Genomic DNA, 9753 nt, shown 5'->3' with positions numbered 1-9753 from the left:
TATGGGCCCTCAACACCCATCAATGCATGGTGTTCTTCGACTGATCGTTACTCTCGATGGTGAGGATGTTATTGATTGTGAACCCATATTAGGGTATTTACACAGAGGAATGGAAAAAATCGCGGAAAACCGAACTATTATACAATACTTACCTTATGTAACAAGGATATAGAGAGATTGTAGAAAGGGGATAGGATAGTTATTTTTGCAAGAGACTTGTTGTAAATTCCTTAACTTAAGAAAGAAAAAAGAATAAAAACACAGATACATAACATAAAAAAAAGAATAAATAAGACGAGATTCGACCTCCCCCTACATATTTAATTTCCTCTCCTATACAAAAACTAGCAAGACCCACTCCATTGGTAATTCCATCAATAACACCCTTATCAAAAAACTCCGTGAGTTCGGTTAACCCTCTTATACCGAGGGTAAAGACCCTAGTATAGAAAATATCTATATAACCACGATTATATGACCAACTGTATATATTTTTTTTTACTTGATCTAAAAATTCTTTTTTAGGATTTCCTTTGTAAAAAGAGTTTATTAAATCCAAATTCTGAAAAAAAGAATAAGCGGATCCATAGAAGATATATGCTATGAATAAACCAAAGATAGCTAGACTTACAGAAGAAATTGCATTAGTAATAAATTCATATGAATTTACAAAAGAATTAGAACTTTCCTGGGTAAAGTTTATTGAGGGAGTTAACCACTTTGATAATATGGTTAACTCTGCTATTCCATTACCAATTCCTCCATTATCAAAAGAGATTCCTATGAATCCAATGAACAAAGTGAAAAGTAGTAATATAAGAAGAGGAAATAACATAGTATTTCCCGTTTCATGCGGATAGGCAAAAGTTTTTTTAGCCCCAAAAGACGTAGTAAAGGATCCTATCCTATTTCTTGTATTACCTTGAATTTTTGGTATATTTTGTGAAAAAAAAGAAACTCCACTCTTCGTTGTTGATAAAACGAAATCCCTATTCACTCCTTTGGGTATCCTTTTTCCCCATAAGGATATTGAATACAAGGAACTCTCTTTAGTGCTACTGTAATTTTGAAAATGAACACGCAAATACCCATCAAATGTAAGTAAATATATCCGAAACATATAAAAGGCAGTTAATCCTGCAGTAAAGGAGGCTATTATTCCAAAAAAGGGCGAATACAACCAACTATTACTAAGGATTTCATCTTTGGACCAGAAGCAAGCAAGAGGTGGAATACCACAAAGAGAAAGTGTACCCCATAAAAAAGTAGTTCTTGTGATTGGAATGTATTTTCTTAAACCGCCCATAAGAACCATATTTTGACTTTTATCTGGTGAATATCCAACAAGAGGTTCCATTGAATGAATAACGGATCCGGATCCCAAGAACAATAAAGCTTTTGAATAAGCATGAGTGATCAAATGGAATAAAGCAGCTTGATAAGAACCTATACCTAGAGCTAACATCATATAACCCAATTGAGACATTGTAGAATAGGCTAAGCTTCTTTTAATATCTCTCTGAGCAAGAGCTAAAGTAGCTCCTAAGAATAGTGTTATTGTACCTACTAAAGAAATAAAACTCATTATCAAAGGTAAAGATATGAAAAGAGGAAGAAGTCGAGCTAGAAGAAAAATTCCCGCAGCAACCATAGTTGCTGCGTGTATAAGAGCCGAAATAGGAGTGGGCCCTTCCATAGCATCGGGTAACCATACGTGAAGAGGGAATTGTGCGGATTTCGCAACTGCACCAAGGAATAATAAAAAAGCACACAAAGTAGTAAGTAAAGAGTTAATTCCATTATTAGGAATCCAGTTATTAGCTATTTTGAACAAATCCCTAAACTCTAAACTACCTGTTATCCAAAAAAAACCTAAAATTCCTAATAATAGACCAAAATCCCCTACACGATTAGTTACAAAAGCTTTTTGACAAGCACTCGCTGCGATTGGTCGTGTAAACCAAAAGCCTATCAATAAATAAGAACACATTCCCACGAGTTCCCAAAAAAAATAAATTTGTATCAAATTGGAGCTAGTAACCAATCCCAACATGGAAGTATTGAAAAAACTTATATAAACAAAAAATCTCAAATATCCTTCATCGTGAGACATATAACCATCACTATAAATAAGAACCAGGATTCCTACAGTAGTAATTAGTATTAACATAATAGAAGTAAGTGGGTCAATCAAGTATCCAAATTCTAAAGAAAAATCATTATTGACGGTCCAAGACCATAGATATTGATAGATCGAACTTCCATTTATTTGTTGAATAGACAGTTGAACTGAGAATACCATAGCTATACTTAAGAGTAAAACACTAGGAAAAGCCCATATGCGACGAAGATTTTTTGTTGCTGTCGGAATAAGAATAAGGCCAAATCCCATTGACATAATAACTGGAAGTGGGAGAAGAGGGATTACCCATGCATATTGATATGTATGTTCCATAAGAAAAGAAATTGCAATTTTTACTTCAATTTTTACTTCAATTTTTCTATAAAATTGTTTCCGATTCACCAAACCAATTCTTATCTCTTTCTGAAAGAATAAATAAAAAGAATAAGAAAAAATACTGAAATTCTTAATTTTTCCAAAATTTATCTCATTGAAATAATTAAAAATTAAGAATGGGTTTAGTTGGTTAAATTAAAAAAGTTAATAAAATAACTAGGTAACGAAGTTATTTTATTAACTAAATAAAGATATTTATAAAAATAAAAAAAAAAAAGTGGAATCATTTTACTTTCTATTCATAATTCATTTTTATATTTCTTTAAAACAAAGATGAAACAGCTCTCTTGTTCCATAATTAACTGATTGAGTGAATTCCAATGAAAACCTATGTTTATAAGAAATTATCGAATAGTCCTTACTTCATATAGAACTAAAATTCTAATGACTATAAATTACCTAAGTTTTAGAATGTCTTGTTTAAGAGACTCAGTATTTTTTGTTTTGATTGGAATTCCTTTCCTTTATGGAATACCATTCTGAACTTAATTAACTATTTTCATTTTCCCTTCTTTTTATCCCCCCGTCTTATCTTATATGGGGGATAGGCTTCCATACCATATATCTATATATGGAGTATACTTGATATATAAATAGATATAAATAGATTTAAATGAGAAACCCTTCTATATATTCTATATTATTAAAAAAAAAGTATAAAATATATAAAGAAAAAATGTTAAAAAATTCTTGTTGTCTTATCCGCATTAGACAAAATGAAGTAAAAAATAATTCAAAATTTAAGTATCTTTCAGTATCTAAGTATAAATACTAATAAAAAGAAGAAAGAAGGATTGATTTGCAGCAATAGATGTCTTTCACATACAACTAGAAAAAAGTAATTTCCTTTTTGAATGGCAGTTCCAAAAAAACGTACTTCAATGTCAAAAAAGCGTATTCGTAAAAATATTTGGAAGAAAAAGACTTATTTTTCCATAGTACAATCTTATTCTTTAGTAAAATCAAGATCATTTTCGAGCGGTAATGAGCATCCAAAACCAAAGGGTTTTTCTGGGCAACAAACAAATAATAAGATTTTGGAATAATATGAATTGACTTATCAAAAAAGAATTCCAATTATTTAATAATTTGGATTCTTCTTTGAATGTACTTTTATGTGTCGAATTACTCGGTACAATATTCTTAGAACAAAAAACCCCTCTTATCTTATATATACAAGAAAAAAAAAGTTTTGTTTGGTATACTGTGTGCTAAGTATTCTTTTCCTATCAATGAACTTTTCATAATTTTCCTAATAGAATCCTCATATTCTATTAGGAAAATTATGAAAAGTGGAGTATTCTTACAATAGGACTTACAACTTCCACCTATCTTCTCCAAAATCATAAGGTTAGTAAATCTTATTAATAAGAGCATAAAGACTTTCATTCTAGAAATTTTTAAAAAATCCAAAAAGCCTTTTCTATTTATCCATTTTATTTTAATTTCATCATTAAATAGAAACCCTTTTGGATTTTTTTCATTGTATTGAAAGAATTTTCAAAATGTAAAGGGGAAATTAATTAGAAAAAATTAGTTCTATAATTGCAAGTTAGAAAAAAGAAGTTCCAACTCTTTCAAGCAGTGTTTGTGTTTCTATTGGGCAAAGCAAGAGTTTATTGTAAAAAAAAAAAATGGAAACGATACTACCAAACGAAGTCTATTTTAATGAAAACTCTAATGTTCCTAAATTTTATGGACTTTCCCAATATCGACGATTCCCAAGATAATAGCTATTATTCTTTTAAGTTACCTATTATTTGAAGTTAGCCGCCATGGTGAAATTGGTAGACACGCTGCTCTTAGGAAGCAGTGCTCAAGCATCTCGGTTCGAATCCGAGTGGCGGCATTCTTGAAAAAGAATACAATAGATTAGAAATCAATTCGAAATTTACAATTTTGTAATGGGACCTTCCCCTTATGCTATTTGCAACTTTAGAACATATACTAACTCATATCTCTTTCTCAACGATTTCAATTGTGATTACGATTCATTTTATAACCTTATTAGTTCGTGAACTTGGAGGATTACGCGATTCGTCAGAAAAAGGAATGATAGTTACTTTTTTCTCTATAACAGGATTCTTAGTTTCTCGTTGGGCTTCCTCGGGACATTTTCCATTAAGTAATTTATATGAGTCATTGATCTTCCTTTCATGGGCCCTGTATATTCTTCATACCATTCCTAAAATACAGAACTCTAAAAATGATTTAAGCACAATAACTACGCCAAGTACTATTTTAACGCAAGGCTTTGCCACATCGGGTCTTTTAACTGAAATGCATCAATCCACGATACTAGTACCTGCTCTACAATCTCAGTGGTTAATGATGCATGTCAGTATGATGTTATTAAGCTATGCAACTCTTTTGTGCGGATCCTTATTATCTGCCGCTATTCTAATCATTAGATTTCGAAATAATTTCCATTTCTTTTCTAAAAAGAAAAAAAATGTTTTAAATAAAACATTTTTCTTTAGTGATATTAAATATTTTTATGCAAAAAGAAGTGCTTTAAAAAGAACCTCTGTCCCTTCATTTCCAAATTATTACAAATATCAATTAACGGAGCGTTTGGATTCTTGGAGTTATCGTGTCATTAGCCTAGGATTTACCCTTTTAACCGTAGGTATTCTTTGTGGAGCAGTATGGGCTAATGAGGCCTGGGGATCCTATTGGAATTGGGATCCTAAGGAAACTTGGGCATTTATTACTTGGACCATATTCGCAATTTATTTACATAGTAGAACAAATCCAAATTGGAAGGGTACGAATTCTGCACTTATAGCTTTGATAGGATTTCTTATAATTTGGATTTGTTATTTTGGTATAAATCTATTAGGAATAGGCTTACATAGTTATGGTTCGTTTACATTAACACCTAAATGATTACATAAAATAAAACCTTCATGAAATGAAGGTTTTTACTTTTATGTTTTATTTGAGAACCCCTTGAACGCCTTATCAAAGGGTTCTCAAAAATTCGAGATAGATCTAATTATACTTTTTTACTTATTTCTGCATTATATACTTTTTTACTTATTTCTGCATTAATAGAGCAGACGAGTAAAAAAAAGCAAACCTATTTAGGATAATAATTGGATAGAGAGAGCCTCTACCCTGTCAACGGATAGGGAGAGAACAAAATCTGGATAAATACCAATTCCTATTACTGGTAAAAAGATACAGATTAAAATAAAGAGTTCTCGTGGTCCAGAATCCACAAAATTTGCGTTTGGAACATTAAATAGCTTGTATCCATAGAACATCTGGCGTAACATAGATAATAAATAAATAGGAGTTAATATCATTCCAATTGCCATTACAAAAGTAATTAGTGTTTTTGGCATTAACAGAAATTTTGGACTAGTAATTAGTCCAAAAAATACTACTAATTCTGCGACAAAACCACTCATTCCTGGTAAGGCAAGAGAAGCCATTGAAAAGCTACTAAACATGGTAAAAATTTTAGGCATTGGGATAGATATTCCCCCCAGTTCTTCGAGATAAACAAGACGCATTCTATCAGAAGCGGTTCCTGCCAAGAAAAAAAGTGTAGCACCAATAAATCCATGGGATAATATTTGTAAAATAGCTCCATTGAGTCCAATGTTGGTTATGGAACCAATTCCTATAATTATGAAACCCATGTGAGATACAGAGGAATAAGCTATTCTTTTTTTGAAATTTCGTTGACCAAGAGAAGTTGAAGCTGCATAGATTATTTGGATCGCTCCTATTATTACTAACCAGGGCGAAAATAGATAATGAGCATGAGGTAACAATTCCATGTTGATCCGAATCAATCCATATGCTCCCATCTTTAATAATATTCCCGCTAAAAGCATACATGTACTATAATGTGCTTCCCCATGGGTATCTGGTAACCACGTATGTAGGGGTATAATCGGCAATTTGACAGCATAAGCAATAAGGAAGCCAAAATATAAAAGTATTTCCAAGGTTGCAGGGTATGATTGATTAATTAATCTTTCCAAATCTAATCCTGGTTCGTTGGAACCATATAAGCCCATACCCAGAACTCCGATTAAGAAAAAAATGGAACCGCCTGCAGTATACAAAATAAACTTTGTAGCTGAATATAGACGCCTCTTCCCCCCCCACATGGATAAAAGTAAGTAAACAGGAATTAATTCTAACTCCCACATGATAAAAAAAAGTAAAAGGTCTCGCGAAGAAAATAATCCTATTTGACCACTATACATTGCGAGCATCAGGAAATAGAATAATCGCGAATTCCGTGTAATTGGCCAAGCTGCTAAAGTAGCTAAAGTAGTGATAAATCCTGTCAATAAAATAGATCCTAATGAAAGTCCATCGATTCCCAATCTCCAGTGGAAATCGAAGACATCTATCCATTTATAATCCTCCTTTAATTGGATTAAGGGATCCTCCAGTTGGAAATGATAACAGAACGCATAAGTCATTAGAAGGAATTCTAATAAACAAATAGATATAGTATACCACCTAACGACTTTGTTTCCCTTATGAGGTAAAAAGAAAATTAATGAACCTGCAAATATCGGCAAAACAACAAGTATTGTTAACCAAGGAAAATAACTCATGATAAAGTGATAAAGACAAGATACGTTTTGACCAGAAAAGCCCGTGCTCGATTATTTCGAGCACAGGCTTCTTCGGTAAAGAGGAATCAGACGATTCGAGTGAAGTTTTTTGTAACGTATCAATAAGATAGAGCCATGCTACGTGTTGTTTCAGGCCCTAAATAAACGCGGACACTTAAAAAATCTGTCGGGCAGGCAGATTCACATCTCTTACAACCCACACAATCTTCGGTTCTCGGCGCGGAAGCAATTTGCTTGGCTTTACATCCATCCCAGGGTATCATTTCTAATACATCTGTTGGACAAGCTCGTACACATTGAGTGCATCCTATACATGTATCGTAAATTTTTACGGAATGTGACATTGGATCTATAAATTTTTCTTTTCAACATAAAATTTTTCGATCTGGTAAAAATGAAATTAGTACTATAATGAGTCATATGTATTGTAGACACCAGACGAAGCAATGGTTTATCCAAACTTCAAAAAAAAAAATCTATTTTTTAATCTGTTTGTGAGAAAGCGTGAAGAGAGCCAAGAGACTTTAATTTTGGATTTCAACAATAAATAAGAAATAAGAAAGAATTTTACGAATTGTACAGACGAATTCGAATTAGCCAATAAATTGGCTATCGTCTTTTCAATATAAATTATTGCAATATTCAAATTGCAATATCAATGAATTACAAATACAAAAATTCATTTAAGTGAAAAAGAATACTATGCAATAATCTACTAAAAAAAATGGATATTCTCAAATAATACTAAGAAAATAGTATTGATTTCTATTTATTTTAATATGTGCGCCTTTGTTTAGAGGATTCTATGTCTAATTATTCAAAAGTCTAATTATTCAATAAATTAGATTGATTGATACGAGTGGATTTCCTATTACGATGGATGGAAGAAAGAATGGATAGTCCAATAGCGGCTTCAGCAGCTGCAAGGGCTATAACAAAAATTGCGAAAATATCTCCTTTTAATTGGCGACTATCAAATAGATCAGAAAATGTTACGAGATTTAGATTAATTGAATTCAGTATAAGTTCAAGACATATTAGAGCTCTAACCATGTTTCGGCTTGTGATCAATCCATAGATACCAATCGAAAATAAATAGACACTCAAAAAAAGTACATGCTCAAACATCATTAACTAACTCCTTATCAATCTCGATTCATTTCAATATGAGGGCAAGAATTGAACCGATTCAATTAATTACAATAGAACAATTACACAACAAAAGAAAAAAAAAAAAAAAAAAAAGGAGGTATTTGTTGGCAGTAGATGGATTTTACTAAATCAAAATTGTGATTCTTTAGTTATTTATTTTAGATTTGCAATTCTTATAATTTGTACTTTTTCTAAGTTTTCTTATTGCCGAGCCATAGTAATTGCACCTATTAAAGAAACTAGAAGAATTATGGAAATGAGTTCAAACGGAAGATAAAAATCGGTTGCTAAATGAATTCCAATTTGTTGAACATTATTTATGAGACCCTGTTCTACTATTTGGTTTGATCTTGTAGTCCAAAGAATTCCATACCACGACGTATCTGGGATAGTAGTCATTAGTGAAAAAACAATAGTTATACAAACGAGTGAAGTGAACCCATCTCCAATAGTCCAATAATTCTTATCTTTAGACCATTCTGAGCCATTTACGAACATTACAGCGAATATGATCAAGACATTTATGGCTCCCACATAAATAAGAAGTTGTGCGACAGCTACAAAGTAGGAATTTAATAAAAAATAGAATAAGGATATACAAACAAGAACTAATCCCAGCGAAAAGGCAGAATAAATGGGGTTGGTAAGTAATACTACTCCTAGACCCCCTAGTAGAAGAACAAATCCCCCAAATAGCATAAGAATCTCATGTATTGGTCCAGGTAAATCCATTATGGATAAAAAGAAATTAATAGTATAAAATTTTTCATGAACTGACTAAAACTAAAGGATTCAAGGAAGGAAAAAAGGATTAGGGTATTTTTTTGTGTATAAACTTATAGTTATAAATTATATTATATCACGAAAATCTAGTCTGATTTAAAATAAGAAATAATTTCCAATAAGCAGTAGTTTTTCGTTTTTCTTTATAGTTTAATTTTAAAGTTTAATAAAGAATTATTAGATTTTTATAACAGAAAGACAAAATCAAAGTTTAGTAATCAGTAATCGTTCTTGAATTCGAAGATTTTTCTTTGTTTATTTTACTTTCAGACGAATTCCTAATTGTTTGAATTGTGTAATCTCCCATTATGGAGATTGGTAACCGACTTAAAGCAATTTGATTGTAATTCAATTCATGACGATCATAGGTAGAAAGTTCATATTCTTCAGTCATTGATAAACAGCTTGTTGGACAGTACTCAACACAATTGCCACAAAATATACAAACTCCGAAATCAATACTATAATTAAGCAATTGTTTTCTTTTAATATCCTTTTCAAATCTCCAATCCACAACGGGTAAATCTATCGGACATACGCGAACACATACTTCACAAGCAATACATTTATCAAATTCAAAGTGGATTCGCCCTCGGAAACGCTCTGGTGTAATTGATTTTTCATAAGGGTAGTGAATCGTTATAGGTAAACGATTTGTGTGGGATAAGGTAGTTATGAAACTTTGACCTATGT

At 31.7% G+C, this 9753-nt stretch overlaps 1 non-coding gene across 1 annotated transcript; it reads left to right on the top strand.

Moving 5' to 3' along the window:
- The first annotated feature begins 4287 nt into the window (after nt 1–4287).
- Nucleotides 4288–4367, top strand: TRNAL-UAG (transfer RNA leucine (anticodon UAG)). The gene has a single exon. It is a non-coding gene; the product is annotated as a tRNA-Leu (tRNA).
- Nucleotides 4368–9753: the final 5386 nt, after the last annotated feature.

This window comes from Triticum urartu, unplaced genomic scaffold, assembly GCF_056163025.1.
Source record: "Triticum urartu cultivar PI428250 unplaced genomic scaffold, HENAU_Tu73 scaffold2, whole genome shotgun sequence".
Taxonomy (NCBI): domain Eukaryota; kingdom Viridiplantae; phylum Streptophyta; class Magnoliopsida; order Poales; family Poaceae; genus Triticum; species Triticum urartu.
This window is presented reverse-complemented; position numbering and strand designations above follow the sequence as displayed.